The sequence below is a fragment of the Tympanuchus pallidicinctus genome, unplaced genomic scaffold (assembly GCF_026119805.1).
Source record: "Tympanuchus pallidicinctus isolate F22 unplaced genomic scaffold, pur_lepc_1.0 scaffold2, whole genome shotgun sequence".
Classification (NCBI taxonomy): domain Eukaryota; kingdom Metazoa; phylum Chordata; class Aves; order Galliformes; family Phasianidae; genus Tympanuchus; species Tympanuchus pallidicinctus.
In genome coordinates, this window is record NW_026294721.1 from 14,195,926 (window position 1) to 14,214,330 (window position 18,405).

General features: G+C 39.3%; 1 protein-coding gene and 1 long non-coding RNA gene across 16 annotated transcripts in view; one reads left to right on the top strand and one right to left on the bottom strand.

Annotated features, from left to right (window-relative positions):
- The window catches only part of LDB2 (LIM domain binding 2), a 208,206-nt gene that overhangs the window by 15,588 nt on the left and 174,213 nt on the right, over positions 1-18,405 (bottom strand). The gene's annotated exons all lie outside the window — the stretch shown is intronic.
- LOC128079860 (uncharacterized) overlaps positions 13,830-18,405 on the top strand; it is a 29,480-nt gene continuing 24,904 nt past the window's right edge. Inside the window, exons 1-3 of one of the 4 annotated variants that reach the window (XR_008206345.1) lie at positions 13,835-15,025; positions 15,144-15,234; positions 16,331-16,944. This is a non-coding gene — a long non-coding RNA (uncharacterized LOC128079860). Of the gene's footprint in view, positions 15,026-15,143; positions 15,235-16,330; positions 16,945-18,405 lie in introns of those variants that run through there. The other 3 variants (XR_008206344.1, XR_008206347.1, XR_008206346.1) reach the window with 3 other exon arrangements.

The following is an 18,405-nucleotide window of genomic DNA, read 5'->3' on the forward strand; positions in this document are numbered from 1 at the left end:
TAGAGAATACACTTTCCCTCTGCAGTGCTAGAAGATACTGAGATAACATGGCTCCTAATAACCCAAAATGATTAGAGTTAGTTTCCAGGCATGTTCTGCTATTTGAACTCATCACCGTGATACCTGACCATTGCTGCAGTTTCATTGTGAAGAGCTGTGGGCAGGATTTGGTCCTAGAGAGGATTACAGCTCTTTACAGTGCAAGAAGTCGCTGGCATGGGAAGTTTATGTTCTTGGGTGCCCAGCATACACTGGGCACTGTATATGCATACATTTTGGTGTTGTATGGAGTATCAGTGAATTTGGTAGAGTTCCACATGGATCCTACGGACAATTCATCAATTACAGGGCTCAGATCCAGCTTGAGAAAATGGTAATGTTATACCCTTGGGGCTCAGGGAAGTGAAAGTAGGGAACATAATAAAGCACATGGCTTTTTGCATTAGTAAAGCACACATCTGGAAGGATTTGATTTATTTTATTTTTGTAATGACTTTTCTTTTTAGAGGAGAAGACTAGAATTTATAGGTTTCAGAAAGGAAGGGAGTTATATGAGGAGATACCAGAGGCATTGCAGACAGGAGTCAGAGGGTTCTGAGAATATGGATCCACATGTAATTTCCTGTAGTGCTTCAGTTATCAGCAGAGCCAAAATCTGCCTGTGTAAGTAAGGGGTCAGATTCAGCTCAGAGATCACTCTAGCCACACCAAGAATGTATTCAGCTTTGTGAATTTTGTTCTGATGTTGGCTTTCTGTTCTATTCTGAGAAGAGATTTCTGTTCAGATAGCAGTAAGGATTAGCAGAAAGACCCACATGGAAGTTCTCTTCTACCTTACTTTAGCATGGCATACGTAAGCTTACATATCCTATCACTAATTTAATTTCTATGTGCACTCTCAGGGAAGCCTCTCGTCTCCACCAGAACTTTCCCAATTGTTATAGTGAGGGTCTGACACACTCCTGATGAGGATGCTGCAGTTTTGCCAGCTCTGAGCTGCAGGTGGCAGAGCTGACCCAGCTAACAAGCTCTCCCCCTCCACACAAGCTACGGAACACAAAAGAACTGCATCGTTTCAGTCGTTCAATGCCTTTTGCATTTTAAATAGAATTCAGACTTGAGTGTTGCAATACTTACGTGGTGAGACTGACATAATCATCACGCCAGTTTCTTTAAAAACGAAAACACATTTGGCACAGGACAGCCAATGAGTCCCCATCTACCAAAAGAAGCCATTTTTGAGAACTGTATCTTCCCAACATTAGCAGTTTTGCCCATATAAAGCAAAAGTTTCACTAGCAACAAGCAAATAACAGAATTATCTAAAAATTCATATCGATGACACTTAAAAACACTAATGAACGATGAAGTAATTTCAGCATTTTTGAATCAAACCAGAGAGGAACCTAATGGCAATGAGAGCCTTCACTGAAGTTTTATGAAATCTAGTCTTAACTCTTTGATGCTTGAAACTTTTCCTGGTTTAATGCCTGCATTAATCATTTGAAAACTATGGAAACTGTTGAATAGCCAGAGCTCACAGAGATTTACAACCCTTCATAAAAGTGACAACATTTCAATAGGAATGTTAGTCACTGTCTAATGTTCAGGTAGGATGTTGATGGTGAAACTACCCCTGGAAGAGATGCTGCAGCCTTGAAGGGGTCCAGTGTTTTCTTTCAGAGCTCAGTTTTTTCTCTTCCATGAGATTCAGAATTATTAACTAACAAGACTGAGCACAATGATATTTTATTTCTGTGCTGAGATTCAGCCTTTCCTCTGCATACCCTATACATATGCTAAAGACAATAGCTCCAGTTAACGCTGCCAATGACATTCTGGCCCCAGTGTATTTCCCTGGGAAAGGTCTCATTGACTTCAGCAGAACAGAACTTTGGAAAAGAACTGAAACATCTTTGCGTGCTGTTTTATGGATTACTACACATACAGATTTTTGGAAGCCCATGGCATATTACTGATACAGCTGCAGTGAGGAAGGGACACAGAATAGGTATTTTTTCAGCAACTGTAGAAGAGCAGTACCTGAAGGTCTGACTTGCAAGAGCAATGCCAAGGCACTGTGCTCTGTACTCCTGGCATTATGGCAATGAAACAATAATGCTTTGCTGCAGTCCTGAATACAGTTCATTCTCTGGAGTTAGAAACAGGGGAGGTTTATAGCAGAGTTTAAATTTCTCTGCTCATGCTCACTTTTCAGAATTAATGGAAGCATCATTCTCCTGCAGAACAGAGGGAGGAATGAAAATTTCCTAGGAACATATTGCTGCTTCTTTCACTGGCCGACTTGCAACACACTGCCAAAAATAGCTTGTGTTTTTTAAGAATCACATGTGAATATAGAACATTTTCATCTTAAAAACTATCTTTGTTTTCCATTAACAACATGGAGATGTAAAAAATAAATGTTTGGATTTTTTTTTTTTTATGAACCAAAAGAGCTCTTTTCTTTTCTTTTCTTTTCTTTTCTTTTCTTTTCTTTTCTTTTCTTTTCTTTTCTTTTCTTTTCTTTTCTTTTCTTTTCTTTTCTTTTCTTTTCTTTTCTTTTCTTTTCTTTTCTTTTCTTTTCTTTTCTTTTCTTTTCTTTTCTTTTCTTTTCTTTTCTTTTCTTTTCTTTTCTTTTCTTTTCTTTTCTTTTCTTAACATACTTGTTTTTCTGGAGGGGATTGTTTCTGCTTTGTTCTAAGCTCCTGCCCAGAATGTCAAGACAAATTTAAGTCTCTCCCATCAGAGCATTTCAGTGGATCAACTACACGCATGCTCTTTCCCTGCATGATACATCTTAAGCCAAAATAATTGTTTCTGAGATTCCCATGTATCTTGCTACCTGCTTTCACTTTTTCAAGAGGCCAGATACACTCCTGCTAAGATGTGGAACCTAACCATGTAGTACATGTCAAGCTTTGCTAAATAAATTACCGATTCTTAGATGTTGCAGAACTTAACGTAGCAAGCATCAAATTCAGTAGCCACTTTGATTTAAATTATAAAAGTAATTCATTGAACCTGGCTACTTAAAATCCAGTCAAAATTCATTTATTTTAGTGACGATGCCTCAGACGATCCTTGGGCCCGAATAAACAGGCAGCTCTCAATTCCAATAGCTTAAACAGTCCCATACTGTAGGCTATTCCCTGACTTGTTTATTGTGACTACTGTTTCCTCAATTTTTCCAAATCCTTCTGTTCCAAAGACTTTTAAATTGGCAATGTGTAAACAGATGGAAGTTCTTGGTTTTGCTATATAGGTAAAGAATAATATGATTTTTTTCATGCAGTGAAAAAATGCTTGTAAACATGGTATAGGAACATACACTGTCTTTACTCTTAAATTAAATACGCTTACTTTAAACAGATAGCAATGAAAAGGTTTGTCTCTAAAATTTCTTTAGGCTTTGAGTTAAAAACTCATAAAGATAAATGCGACTGCACCTCTCAAAGAAATTGTTGTATACTAGTTCAGAGCTCTGCAAGACAGAACTGTATCAGCTTGAACTTGGCTCACATTTTAAGTATGTCTCCAAAACCATATGGAGTGGATATTTTGTGTTAGTTTTAAAAAATGTGGGACGAGTTTCTGCAGCATAGTTTTGTAGCAAGAGCAGATTCTGGGACAAGTTCCATAGCCTGAGATTTACTGGTCTGGGATATACTTAATAGCCATCACTCCACACAGGGTAAGGTTCCATATTTTGTGACTGCTCACCATGCTGAGTCAAGAAATATTTATACTTGCAATTACCAAAGAAACTAGGAGTTAGAATTTCCAGCTTAATGCTTGCAATATTAATGATCATTAGCATCTAGGGCTTATTATTTATTATTTATAAAAACCCAGAGATATACAGGGCTATTTTACAAACTACTGAGGCTCTCGCTCTAAAGAGATTCCTATCTCAAGTAGATAAGAAAGAAAATACTAAACCAGGAGTAATTTGGCAACAGTAAGGTATGCACATGAAAATAACAATTTAACGTAGTGATCTACAAGTCCCTTGTGGACTACTGATATATCTGATATGTATTTAAATGGTTCTCATGTGTTGTCACTTGAAAATATGGCTGTTTTGCTATGCAGATCACCTGCTGCACATTAAGCAAAATGTCATTCATTTCACTGATAATTTAGTTATTTAGGAAACAATAAAAGATCAATTTTGCCACAAAGCTTCTGGAATTTGCGGTGTCTCTGTGTCCTGCTAACTCTGCAAGATGCAGTCGGATGACACGCAACTCCAGAAGCCCCGTGCTGCATTCGCTAGTAAATACTCAGCATCAGTAATGTTTATTCATCCTATGCTCTGCCCTGAATGCCAGTCTAGGACTCTCCAGTTTCTCACTAACACCCAGAGGTAGCGAATGATTTCTCAATAATGCAGTGTTCAGCTGCTCAATTGCTCCCAAGCTACATAGCTCATCATGTTTTTACACTGCTCTTTATCTGCAGCCATTTCAATTCCCAGCAACAGCAAGAACAGAAAGAAGCAGCATTCATTTCAGGTAAGGCTAAGCTTACAAAATGTATTTTTCCAGGCAAATACTGTGTGCAAGTGGCACACAGCAACAGCACACAGCTACGCCCAGCGCTGCAGCTAATTCTCATCAGTGCGCTGGATCCCAATTTCATTTCTCTCTCTCTCCTTTCCTTTCTTTTTTAACATATCCATCAGCTAGCAGCTTCCATCAGGGCCCTCTCCTCCAAGCACCCCACAGCAGTGCAGGTGACTATGGTAACTGCTAGCCCTCCTGGCCATTAATTCTGTCCTTCCGTGTGGCAGCAGCTAAAGCTGCATTTGTGGAGACGAGCTTGACATCTGCCTTATTTAGTTACCTCTTTGGCAGCACGAACACCTTATTAGTATGTGCTGGAATGAATTCTGTTTTGCAATTCTCCTAAGCTCTAAAATAAGTGTTTAAGGCCTAGCAGTCATTGCTTTTTCCCTTCAAGCTACTGGTAAACGTAACTGTTACTGCTTTATTTGATATTTTGTTTAATTTTTCCATTTTGATCTATGATTTGTGGATCTTTAGTTTATGGGTTTAGTGGGGGCTTTATTATTCATATTTATGCTACCTTCTTTTAAGTTTTAATACTGATTTTAATAACACTGTTTTGTTTTTTTTTTTTAAATATTTTGCAACTAACTTTTGCAACTTTAAACTACCCCCTTTCTCTCATTACGCAGCTATCAAAATAATGTCCTTTCAGTAAATGTCTTTTTTTTTCTTATCACCCTCTATACAATGAGATGTTCTCAAAAACCTTTCCTTCAGTGGAAGTCCTGTGAGTTTTTAATACTGTTTGTGCCAGATGAACTCATGCCTCTTTTTACTTCACTGTTCACCAAAGTGAACAATGGAGGCTATCTAGTTTGTTTTCTCCTAGCTGGCAAATGAGGTTGAGTAAGGGTGGCTGGTTTCCATACCATGAGTATGTACTATCAGAATCCCAATGGCAGAGACAAACTGCATCCGGCTGCTGTAGTCCTGCTAATGAAAACAACAGAACTTGCAGAAGTCTCACCTTCTACTTGACAGGCTTAGTCTGAAGGCTGTGAAAACCCAGAATTTGAATAATTCATTACCTCTTTGCTACGGACCTCCTGGTGGAATCTGGCCTCACCCAAATTATATAAATTAGTTTGTGTATTTCACAGTGAGGTCAACCTGCTGAGCCTTCTCCTTGAGCAGAGATCCCAACTGCAGGAAGGGATCAATACATCACATCACAAATCTGCACTGTAACAAGAAGTCTTGTACAGGCTATCATATTGTGTGATTCCTCTCTCCCAGCTATTTGTATATTAAAAGATCAGTAGGCAGTATATGTATCCCCCATCAGATCTGAGTTCTGAAATGTTTTAAGAGAGTCCATAAAATTCATCTTCATAATTTGATTTAACATTAGTGTTAAATTGTATTGCAAAAGTCATCATGTTGACTTCATTACAGGATCCTTTATATTGTACTTGGTATAGCAGTGAGTATCAATCTCAGAACGCTTGTCAGGACAAAAATAATTTTTATTGTCAATAGGAGCAGATTCGTTGATTTCAGCCTATGTAGTATTTGGATGGTGTTCCACCATTGTATGAGGGTTAAGGTTGGTCTATAGTAATGAAGGGGTCGAGCTGAGTACTTTGGATCAAACTCTTTTTACCTGAGCCTTGTTCTGGGAACTAATCTCTTTTTTTTTTTTTCTACATCCAATTGTAGCTCATGAATTGACACAGCTACCCAATAGTTGTTGCTCTACCTCACTGATTCAGTGGCCTGATGTAAAGCATGTGACATTTGAAAGCTTTCTTAATTTCATTTTCTCTAGATAGTTCAAAAATGATATAGCTTGTAATTTATTCTCATTTCATTACTATTGCCTCTTCTCCTAAAACAATCAACAGTTTTATTTCTTACACAGTACTGAGTTAAGGACAAAACAAGAGCAAATTTTTAGACTGTTGTACTCTTCAAGAGATGCTCCTCTCATAATTTGCCAAGTGCAGATATTTAATAATCTCTATTCCTTAATAATCTACCTTCACAGTCAGCCCAAACAGTATCTTTAGGAAACAGCATAGGAAAAGTCTATTTCCCCACTTGCCATCTCCCATCGCTATCATGTGTGATGTTGCTGCCTGACATTTCCTTCCTCTCTATTTCTCCAAAGGCAAACAAGCAGTATTCAGCAGTTCTGAGTCAAATCCTAACACCTGATATTTCTGATATGCAAACTGTTAGCTTTTTCTGTTTGTGCAACAATGAGACCTTATCAGTTTTGCTGCTTTTCATTTTGACTATGAAATGCTTCCACTATCACTCCTCACCTATGTCCCCGGCAGCTCCCTTAGGTTCAGATGGAAACCAGTACGCTGTTTGTCTTGCTCAAACTGCTGCTGATCCGAAACAAATCATAGCATTATAAAAAAGATCAAAAGCATGGGGACTGCATTTGAATGCTCACGGTTTTTAGTAGGCAGCTATACTACAACTTGCAAATAAGTTTAGAAATGTTTTTGTGGTGAAATGGCCTGCAGACGGCAAATGCTGCCTTCCAGATACTGACAGCAGAACAATAGCAGAGGTTACGCCTGGCCAAAATGCAATTCTGAAAATGCAGGAGTGCAGCTGAAGTTTGAGTTTAGTATGTAATTTTTTGAGGACACTTCAAAACGTGTGTCACACATGAGGACACCTTTTATACTACAAAACAAAACATGCCTTTCATTTTACAAATTCGCTTTTTTACATTGCACTAGTTTCAGGTTTTCTTGTACAAGAAATCAGCTTTCCTTCATACAGTAGATACACATGAAGATTCATACATACTGAGGCAATACCACAAATATGATTCATCCTTCCGACTAATGTGTATGTAGCAACTCTAATCTTATTTACAACCATGCAGAAATGAGGCTTTTTCCAGAGTATAAGCAGCTAGCTCTTCTGTGTCATGAATCTGTTCCCCGTCCACATAAAATCCTCTTGTTTCTATTCTGCAGCTCAAGCACAAATGCAGTGTTTTTCACATAACCAGTTCTATTTTTAGCCTGAATTGTAGGAAGTCTGCAGCATTAATAAATGGAAGAGAAGTACAGAACTGCACCGCATGGTAATGTGCCAGTGCAAAAGCTAGCTTGGCCATTAGCCAATGAACTGTGGTTAGATGTTAGAGCAACGAAAGTAAAAACACCACTTATAATGGAATGATTAATAAGCTGACAAACTTCCATGTCTTTCTTTCATACTTTCTGAATGCCTACCTTATTAATGCCAACATATTTTCTATTTTATTAGCAATATCTCTCAGCCTGAAACACACATATATGCATACATGTATATGTATTTTATACATGCATTTGAGGTTTCCTTTATTCTGCATTCAAATGGAAAGGAACAATGAAGGAAGCAAACAATACTTCGCAGGGTAAGGCTTGACATAGGAAAAAAAGACTAAGGCAGGAGCTTTTCTTTATAAACTAATAAGCAACTCCGCTAGATGCTAAATCCATTGTCTCATGATTTTCTCTCCTACTGACTCTGCAGTTGCCTTGTTTGGTACCAAAATTATGAAAGCAAAAATCCTGCACAGCCTTCACACAGAGGACAAAAGTTCACAGTTCTTACAGGGACACAGTCATCCATAATCCCTCCACTTCTCACCCAATCTACAAAACTTGCCCCAGCACAGTTACACGGTAGACAGATGGATGTTTACATAAAAGACCTTGTGCCTCTATAAAATTCCGTTTCAGGGTTATATAAACACAGCAATTACTGGAAAATTGAACTTTTTAATTAAACATATTCAAAGAAAGTAGGGATTAATGACTTTAAAGTAGAGAGCATTTAATGCTTACATTCATAGATCATCCACTATAGCGAAGCTGTATTATCACAATCAGCCACTGATGCTTTTAAGTATTGATACCGTTTGTGTTAATGGTGCTTTAAAAATTGTCTTTGTAAGAATATAATTTGTAACACAACTAGCATATACTGTACCTAAAGCTTTGCATTCACAATCATATTTTAGTAAAATTCAGGCACAGCAACATCCTCAAAAACATCATGATATGCTTCAGATAAGACTAGCTGTTGCTTAGCCCAGTGAATTGCATATCAGGTACATTTTTCATGTTTTTAGTAATGCTGAAAGAGGAGGGTATGGTTCCTGATAACTGCCCTAGAAAAATGCAGAAAAACTGCCCATCTGATTCTCCGATTTGTAGGTAGGAAGGAGAGTATTAATTTTACACCTCATTTAAATACATGTGCAAAATTATTTAGTGATACTGAAATTGTGTCTGCTCTGATTGGAGCCTTGGTTGTGTTCATCTTAAAAATCAAGCTCTATCTCTGTACTTCCCATGGATCAAATCCTACACGGTGAGTACAGAAACCCACACACAAAAGTCAAAGGGAAAAAAAAAAATCAGCACTAGGTTTGTTTTCCTGTTAAGAATTCCATTCAGGCACAGCAAAATCAATACTGTTTCTCTGCCTGTACACACTGTAATGGAGCTGTTCTGTCAGAGTCTGTACAAAAACAGGGATGGGATTTAAGGTGGCTGGATGTGACAGGGAGGTGTAAGCTGGCACACGCTGCCCTCTGTTCCTGAATGTTTGCATCTCGTCAGCCCATGGGGCCATCACAGGTGGTGCTGGCACTGTCTGGCAGCCCTGCTGACCCTGGGCAGGGAGGGGGATGCAGGCCCTAGGGAGGGGCACCCAGTGCCTGTCTGGGGGGGGAGCCGGCCACCAGTGCTGGTGTCTGCAGGCGGATGGGGACAAGCAGGCATCCTGTCAGCCCCTTCTGAGATGGAAAGGTGGAGAAGCACTGAAGTGACAGCCACTACCATTTGCTTAGAAAAATCAGATGTCCCAGCCTGTCTGTTAGCTAAATAAATTAGATACTGGGTTGTTCAATGGCCTTAGAGCACGTGGTGTTGTACCTCCTTGTAGCCTCTCCTACATTAATTTTCTGTGATGTTCAATGACAAAGATCCATGCTCTGTCTTTCCAACACATATGTAAAGAAGTGAGCTGCAAAGCAAATGGGAAAAGAACTAGTCTTGTTAACCATCTCCCTGTTTTTGTTTTCACTCCCTGGTCTTTCACACACATGGCATGCTGCAGTTCTTGAGGTGCACCAGTAACTCCCAGGCAGCTGCCAGCTTTTGGTGCAGCTGATGGCAGGTCTGATCTGTGCCTGATATACCTGCTCTGAATTTCTGGGCTACTTGTAGAGGTGAGATGGAAAAATCAGAGAGCAATAGCACACAACTGTTTCACAAAAAGAAACCTTTCAGGTTATCAAATTACTTAATCCACAGACTACTTAGACGAATAACTGAGCTGCTAGCTGAAAAGGAAATGTGTTTTCTGGGAAGTCTTTCAGATTCATCAGTTTATTTGAAGTTCTCTGGAGAAGTAATATTGAAAAAGGTCTTCAGTGTGTGTATCAGTGCTACCGACTGCACTGCAGCACTGCTCCCAGTGCTGATATCTGTGCATCTAAGCTGTGCTCACCAATACACCAACGCTAGCAGGAAGGCTCCTGGACACCATGAAGCAGAGAGCTCTTCTTGCAGAAATTAACTTGACCAGTTCAAGTTTTTCTCAAAACTATCCAACAGATTACTTTTGTATTGCTATGCTTCCTGCTTTACGAGGTATCACTTGCCACTTCCACTCCTGCACAAGACCAGCTACCACCAAAATCAGTCCTAAGTGCACGACAAACACTCTGCTAATTTGACAGAAATGTGATTTTGCTCAAATCTGATCCAGGCTGCATTTATATTGCTTGTGATATTGTGCACAAAGGGTCCGTACTGATGAGAATGAACCTGCAGCCCTATTATGGGTGCATCTACCCCTCAGGTGAGGTGGGCAAGGCCCATCCAGCAGCCCACAGGATGCATGACAGAGCACTGCTGAGTGTGTAGAGCCACAGTGATTGGGAAGTCTTGTTTGTTTTCTGAGGTGAAGAGGGGCTTGACTAAGGGGCAAGCCTATGTTTCTGGATTGGGAAGCCAAAATTTGACTGCATGCAGACAGCACTATCCATTCACTTCTGACGCACATAGGCAGGGTGCAGTGCTGCTAGCACCACTGGGGGCAGCACAGCTGCAATTTCCAGAGCACTCACAATGTCCCTGGAAACTCTAACTACATTTGGCTTTTAATAATTTATTTATAGAAACATTTACCATCTACATCTTCTCATGTGAGCAAGGCAATGTAAATTTTACCTCTAGTACACGGCTTGGGTAATTTTGCCTACACCAACACATCAATTTTCTTCAGGCAGTTCAGTGGTTTCAGAGAACAAGGGTGGATTTTGAACTTTTCTGCTAGTGTGATCACAGTCATGTATCCTCTGTCTTCAGAACAACTTTTTAGTGTGTTTCATCCAGGACTGAAAATATCACACAAGCCACAGAACAATAATCAAATTCTCATTATCACCACTAGTGTTAGGAGAAGTCAGTTTTACGAGGAAGGAGTTACTGGGACCTTAAGATTCCTGTGGTGTTCATGTTGTTTTTTTCACAGAAAATAACCTCGTGGTAGAGAATGCAGAAAGGCCTTCTAATGGTTCCCTGAACTACTCTGTGTCCCACCTATATAATAAGGAAACTAAAAATTCCATAATTCAAAATGTGTACTGTGAGAATACTTTCTGCTCTTGCCAAACACCAGTTATGTCCCTGCGAAATGGAAACCACTGGGCTCAGCTTGGCAGTAATTCAGTAACACATAATGGCCTATGATATACACAAAGCCAGACTTTATTCTCTGCTGATGCATTAGGTTCTTTAACACCACATAGCCATGAATTAGTGATACTTACCAGTAATTTTGAGGTGTTCTGATACTATGAGAACTGCAAATGAAACTGTCTAAACAATTACTACTTTCGGCTGCATTTGTTTAAGGAACTCTTCTATAATCATGCTCCAAAATGCAGCCCTAATTCAACTCTAAAGGAAAGAGCACGGAATTTTTTTTCTTGCACCTAATTCAGAGTCTAAATCAGAAAAGAATCTAACAGTGGGCTGTGTTTGCAGCTCTTATTCATCATCTCACAGAGAAAGACATTTATCACCAAGCTAAACTTCTTTGCAATTGTCTTTTGACTTGCACAGCCATTATCTTTTGCACAGATTGTTAAATTACATTTCTTATAGCAATTTATATTATAAGGGAAAAAAATGTAACATCTAATATTTAAGCAGTATCAATGAGAAGAAATAAATACATATTTTCAGTGGCTGAAATGGGTTGGTATATGCTAATATGCCACATGACATACCAGAGAGATGCGCCTGCATTTCCCAGACTACTGGAATACTGGGATCTTTTTTCCCTTATATTACTGTTTTCATGTTTGACATCATATAAACCCAATATCATCTTTTGATTAACACACATTTTACAATAGTGCCTGAAAAACCAAGTTTCTTAGCTTTTGATCTCATTTTACATGAAAACATCCTCAGTAACATTACTGATCCAAAGATCAGCTTAAAGGATCTAAATGCCTGTCACTCATTCTGATCGATGCAACACATTTTCAGTAAGCAACTGCATCCTCTAAACTAATCATCTAAGCCATTGTGTACACTCACAGAATCCAAGAACATTTGAAAAATCCTTACTTCCTATTTTGTGTATAATAATTTCTGTAATTGTGTTTTTCATAGTTAAACAGAAATTCCTAATGAGTGCAAAATAGACTCCAGAGTAAACAATATTAAGTTCCACAACCTTCCCACTCTTAAAAACTGGTAAATGAAAAAACCAAGTCTCTGAGGTCAATGAAATGACATCATCCTTCCTTACCTCTCCTGGCTGCCAACTTGTAAGCATCCAGATTTTTGTTTTCATAGCTTTCTGAAACAATTTTCTTTTTCCAAATGTATTTCAACACACAGTCCCATGTGCCTACTATCCTTCCCCCTTCTGATACTCATTTCAGCAGATGGTGCAAATGAACTGGCATATACAGTATTTGCTTAATCCTAGGATCCTTTGAATTGCTGTTCTGAGACTAATGCAACCAGTTTATTATTGTGAATTGTCTGCAGTATGTCCTTGGATATGTTGTTTGATCTTGTTCTTCCACACAGGTTCACTCTGGGAGCAGATGATGAAGAATTTCACAGCTTTAAGAATCAGCTTTGCTGAAAGGTGGAAACTCTTGCTAAGAAATTTCCTGAAGCCAGAGATTTCCAAACATTAAAAATGTTTTGAGATTGAATGGGAAAAGTATGCGAGACTTATGGCACGAGCCAGCTGATCGAGACACAGGGATCAGTTGCTCTGCAGGCACAACTGACCTGCAAAGTGGCAGGAGTATGCTTTTTAATGGCCCTTGTATTTAAGCTTATTCTTAGTACCGTAGAAAATAAAAGAACTCTAGCCTTGGCTTCTGGGAAGTAATATGGTATTTGCACCACGAAGTAAGCAAACGTTTACAGAATGGAGAACATGAGAAATGGCAGGTTTTTATATTCCCTAGATATGCCCTTTTTTCCCCAACCTGACTAAGTGGAGAAATGAGTTGAATTCCTGTTGAGAAGCAGAAGACTGCAAGAATTTGTCCCCAGCTGTATAACCTATGACTGAATGGCTCATCAAACACTGAATAAACTGCTACTTAGGAACATCCAGTTTCAAAGACACTAACACATTCTGACTGTCTTCTCTCCCTTCTCTCCCTCCAGAAAGCAAGGTCTAGAAGAAATCACATGGAAGCTCCATGTAAGGACAAAATCCAAAGGATGTTACACTGTAAGACTGCTCTCTCCTAGGTGACTGTCAGCACCGTGCTTGATCCCTGTGCTGCATAAGCTCAGCTGTTTGTGTGGCGGTAGAACAAAATAACCAATGTCTGAAAAATTATCAAAGGAATAGGCAGTACGTGGGCAGAAACGTGGCTGAAGCTGGTGATGTGGGACAAATGCTGCTTAAGACACTGATACAGACTGTCAGACCATGTGCTGGCTTCTGAAAAGAACTGGAGCTTTTCTCTGAGCCAGAACTGTGTTGGCTTGTTAAAGACAAGCTATCTTTAGCTGCAATTAGAGCTGATCATCTCAGCTCCCCAGAATGGTCACTCTAGAGCAGAGACTGGCTGCCTGATAGTCGTGTGGAGGCTTGTGGCTTTCAGGTCCAGACTCAATAGGAGCTCTTGGGGACCACCCTGTCTCCAGAAGCACACTGTGGCTGGACTGCATGGGGATTAATAACTAAGCTTATCTAACAGCTGGGGACCAAATCTGCTTGGCTGAAAGCCAGGATAGATGACAACAGAGAAAAATAAATTTCTTCCTATACTACACTTAGATTTCTTTCCCTCTGTGGATGACTCTCCTAGTTTTCCCAGTAGCCAAGTATGGTGAAAAGGAGAAGGTGGTTTAGAAGAAGCAGTTTCCTGATGGAATTCCTCAGGATGATCATTTATCTGATAGGCAGAGCTGAAGCAATTTTTCTTCCTAATGGGATAGAAGCTGTCCCCTGATTCTGGCAGAACAGCAGCATTGGGAATTTGCCTTCCTTCAGGGTTTGCTATTAAAGCAAACGTACATGTAAAGTATCAAGGAGTGGCTCTGTGGATATAGTTTGCTTTTTTTTTTTTCTTCTTATTTTCCATTTTATTTTTTATACTGTATTTTAAAACAAATCTTTGCTTCGAAGCACTTCTTAGGAGTTTAGAGAATGCTTTTCCCCAAGTTACTGAGCAAACAGGAAAAGAAAAAACATCAGCAGTGGCAAAACTTTTAGTGTCATGAAAGCAGACCATGGATGTTCAGCCATTTAGGATTCAAGAGATTGTGTCAAGTATTCCCTGAGCCTTGGTATTCAAAAATCTCACATTCTGTGACCTGGAATTTAACATACCTCTGTTCCAATGCCAAGATGGGAAGAGGCTATCCCTACATACAAACAAGGTTAAATTCCAGGCTTCACTGCTTATAGTGAATGTTTGCAAGCCTCACGTCCCCTTGCACTTATTTGTTTAGTGCTGGAAATGCAAACAAAGACAGGTTGGTCATGGGAGGAGGAGCAGAGGCATAGCTGAGCTCATTCCCAGTCCCTGGCCATCATTGCAAGCCTCTTTGTTCTGGAAGGACCACACTCTTATGCCAATACTGCTAAGACTAAAGAACAACCTGGTTTGCAACATTCTCTAAACATTTGGTAGAAGGAAGCCCCTTCCTGCTTCACGTCAGCATATCCCATCTTGTTGCTGTCTTCTTGCCAATCATGTTGTAGGGTGTATGGAAACTGTTGAATCATTGTCTGAACCTCTGATTGATCACCAGAGGCGAGCAATGAGTCAGCCACAGGAGCAAAGGTGAAGGCAATTCTCCTGTGCTGCCAGAAGGGGTGGAGCCTGGCTGCACCTCTCCTACACCCATTTAAGAGCTGACTACCAGGGAAAAGGATCTCTTCTGGAGACCCCCTCTCTGGAGTTTTGCAGTAAGCCCAGGATGCAGGTAAGTATTCTATCTATTCTCATTTTGTTATTATAATCTGCTTTGCCAAATCTCTTGTTTATTTCATAATAACAAATACTAACGTAACAACATCTTTATATTCATTGATTATACATAGGGGGATTCCTGGACCCCTTCCTTATGCAGAAAAGGCAGTTGGAGGGGAGATCAAGCAACACTCTGCTCCTCAGAGAAGAAAAGCTATGTATGTATGTATGAAACTCTGCTACAGTTTCTAGATAACTGAATCACTTAGCAATCTACGAATGAGAAGTAGTGCCATTTTTTTGTATCTTGCTGTTGACTATGAAATAGCCCAAGGTCACCAACAGGCAAAACGAAAACTCAAAACACCAACTTTGAAACAAAAGTTATAATTGTATTAAATCAACAATAACTCATTTCCATGGTGTTCCACCTGCCCTCATTAGGTTATACAGAACAAATGTCAGAGAGATAACATTCAGGAAAAAGGTGTTCTTCTGATAAGGACAATAGCTTTGTAGAAGTTCCTCTGGGAGGAAATAAATAGTCTTCCTTCCCTCCTTTTAAAAACAAGCCATCTGATCTTCTACTAGATTTGTGCAAAGTTTCACACAACTGCTGTTACCCTTCATTTCTATCTCTGTAACATAACGTCATAAGGTCCCAAGATTACTATCTCTCAGCGATGCCCAGATAAGACTTGCAGCTTGCATGTACAAATATCCTTTTCCTACTTGCTAGCACTGCAAACTCCTGCTTGAAGTTTGAAAGTCAAGTTGTGTTCTGTGTCTGGATACATCACCATAATAAAACATTACACTTAACAATTCTGTAGTATAGTTCTACTTCCACCTCAGAAAGGAGGAAACCTGCTAAACTTAGCAAGCTGAGTTTGCTAAACTAACAAAATAAATTCTTACTTTATTCAAATATGCATCTAAAAACCAGAGGAAGTCAAGTTGGCATTTTTTCAGATTTTAGATTTGTTTTGTAGATTCAGATGTAAGTTTCCAAGAGTTGGGGTTTTCTGCAGCACTTGGGCACAGTCGTCCTATCTTGGAACATGTGTAATGCACCATTTGGGTGCATTGAAGCTTGGCCTCTACATGCCTGTTTCCAGCCAAGGCTGCTGGTCTCCTTCAGAGGGACAAGCAAAGGTATTTCTCTCACTACTAGCAGTGTATATGGGATGGGAGAAAAAAGAGACTGCCATTTCTAGAGCTAATGTTATTACAGCTGAGATCTCAGCTCGCAGGAGAACAGTAGCATTTTCCTACACAGAGAAATAACAAACACATACATCATGTTTTTTTAATACAGAATTTAGGAATGAAACAATGGTAAAGATATGAGGCAAAAAAATTAGGAGATATGGTCTTCAAGCTCATACTTGTTCTGTAATCTTGGTCATATCACTGAACAAAACAGGACAGAAGGATGGAAGGAAGAAAGACCCAAAAGCACTTTCAAGCCTTCAACTCAAGAATGTGATCCATAAAGTCCTTCTGAGGCACCTGCATTTCACCTGCTGCAGATGAGATGAACCCAGCATGTATTCATACATGTTAAAAATTCAGTATAGACACCCTCTGTGCTTAAACTCCTTGAAGCTGCATCAATGCTAATAAATGAAATGTGCCAGCACTGGCAACGTGGCCAATTGGCAGGGAATGCCCTGTATTCCTGATGTTAAACCTCATGCAACAAGAGACACTACCTACAAATGGCACTCCAGTGATGGGCTCTATGTCACACTAACTCCTGAACTGTTCCCCTGCATTATTTGAGAGTCAGCATGGGTAAAAAGCAGGCCAAGACTGCTCTAAGGGAGAACAGACATTGCATTCAGGGGCTTAATAATATTCCTGGATGCTGTTTAATATATTGAGAATGGACATAACCTGAGGGTCTTGAATAAACAAATGGAATCTTAAGTCTGCCTAACAGATTTGGATGGCTTTAGTACACAGAAATACAAGCTGTGCACAGAAAAGAGCAGCTACTGGTACTTTTACTCCAACATGACACTCAATGGCTCTTCAATAAAAAGAAAAAAATAGATCTTGAGAGCCAAAACTGGAAAAGAAATCCTTTCTTAGTCAGAGATGCTCCCTTATCAGCTGAGACGGTCTGCCTCCTCTTCAGACCCTCTTCTGGCTCCCACACATTGTTTGCCTTCAAAGGGCTATTTTTTGAACCTGGATGTGGTGCCTCAGCACATGAAAGTTTGAACTTCCTCAGGCTAAGGAGGACATCAAAGATTTCTGGGTGAGGGTTTTCTATGCTAGATGAAGCCAGGCACACTGGTCACTGCCAACACTGCTGCAAAAATAAACAAAAGAACAGCTGCCTGGTTCACAGAATTGTAGAATAGTTTGCAAAAGACCTTCAAGAACATCAAATCCATCCATCAATATGAGCAAAAGGTTTAATGGTGTTTTATATATATTACTGATACCCATTGTATTTAAATCTTCATCTAGATGTCTTTCTCTTGCTTATACCACAATTATTAAATTATGATCAAGATAGCAAACCTTTAAAGCACATTCCTTAAACAAAACAGAACAAAACATTTGAATCAAGATGGCACAGGTGCCTGTGGCATCCCAAGTCACGAACTCCAGCTGATGACTGAAAGTTTTAATTGAAGGCTGCAGTGAATACTCTCATTCTGATGGGTTTTATGTGCTTCTGAGGATCTTACAGCTCCTCACATGTGCAATAGAGATGATAGCTCTTACAACAGTGTAGTTAGAATAAAAAATAAAATTCTTTTAAAAGATTACTGTGACAGTGAGAGCGCACACGGACCTAGATTTTCTGAGGCTACAGAAAGTATGAGCAGGCATGACACAATTTACAATAGAAAATGGCTTTACTATCCTAAAACTTTTAGGCATGTTTTCAATGATGTCATAAACATATATATTAGTGAATATATGTGGCTGATTTTTTTTCCTCTCAAGATAATTATTTCTGTTTTATAACAGCTGCAATAGCCTAAAGGCAATGCATGTTCTTGTACTTGGGTAGCTGAAGTCATCCAGTTTTTCTGATGATTCATTCAAGGTGTTTAATACTGATAACCAACCACGTATGCACCTCCCTGGACTTTCCCACTGCTTCAGTAACACCTGTCTAAACTGGACAACTTATAGTTGTGGATTTTGTTGTTGCTGCTGTTCATTTGTTTTCTAACTAAAACTGGGGAAAACAATTTTCTATTTACGCAAAAATACCTATGTGATAAGTAAAAACCAGTGAAGTCATCATAGATTAATTCTGGTTTTCTTATTTTTTATTTCTTTATTTTTTGAGTGCCAATTGAGAGGTCAAATTGTTCATCACCAAAGGCATTTTCTTCACAACTATGACTTTTAAGATATTCTATA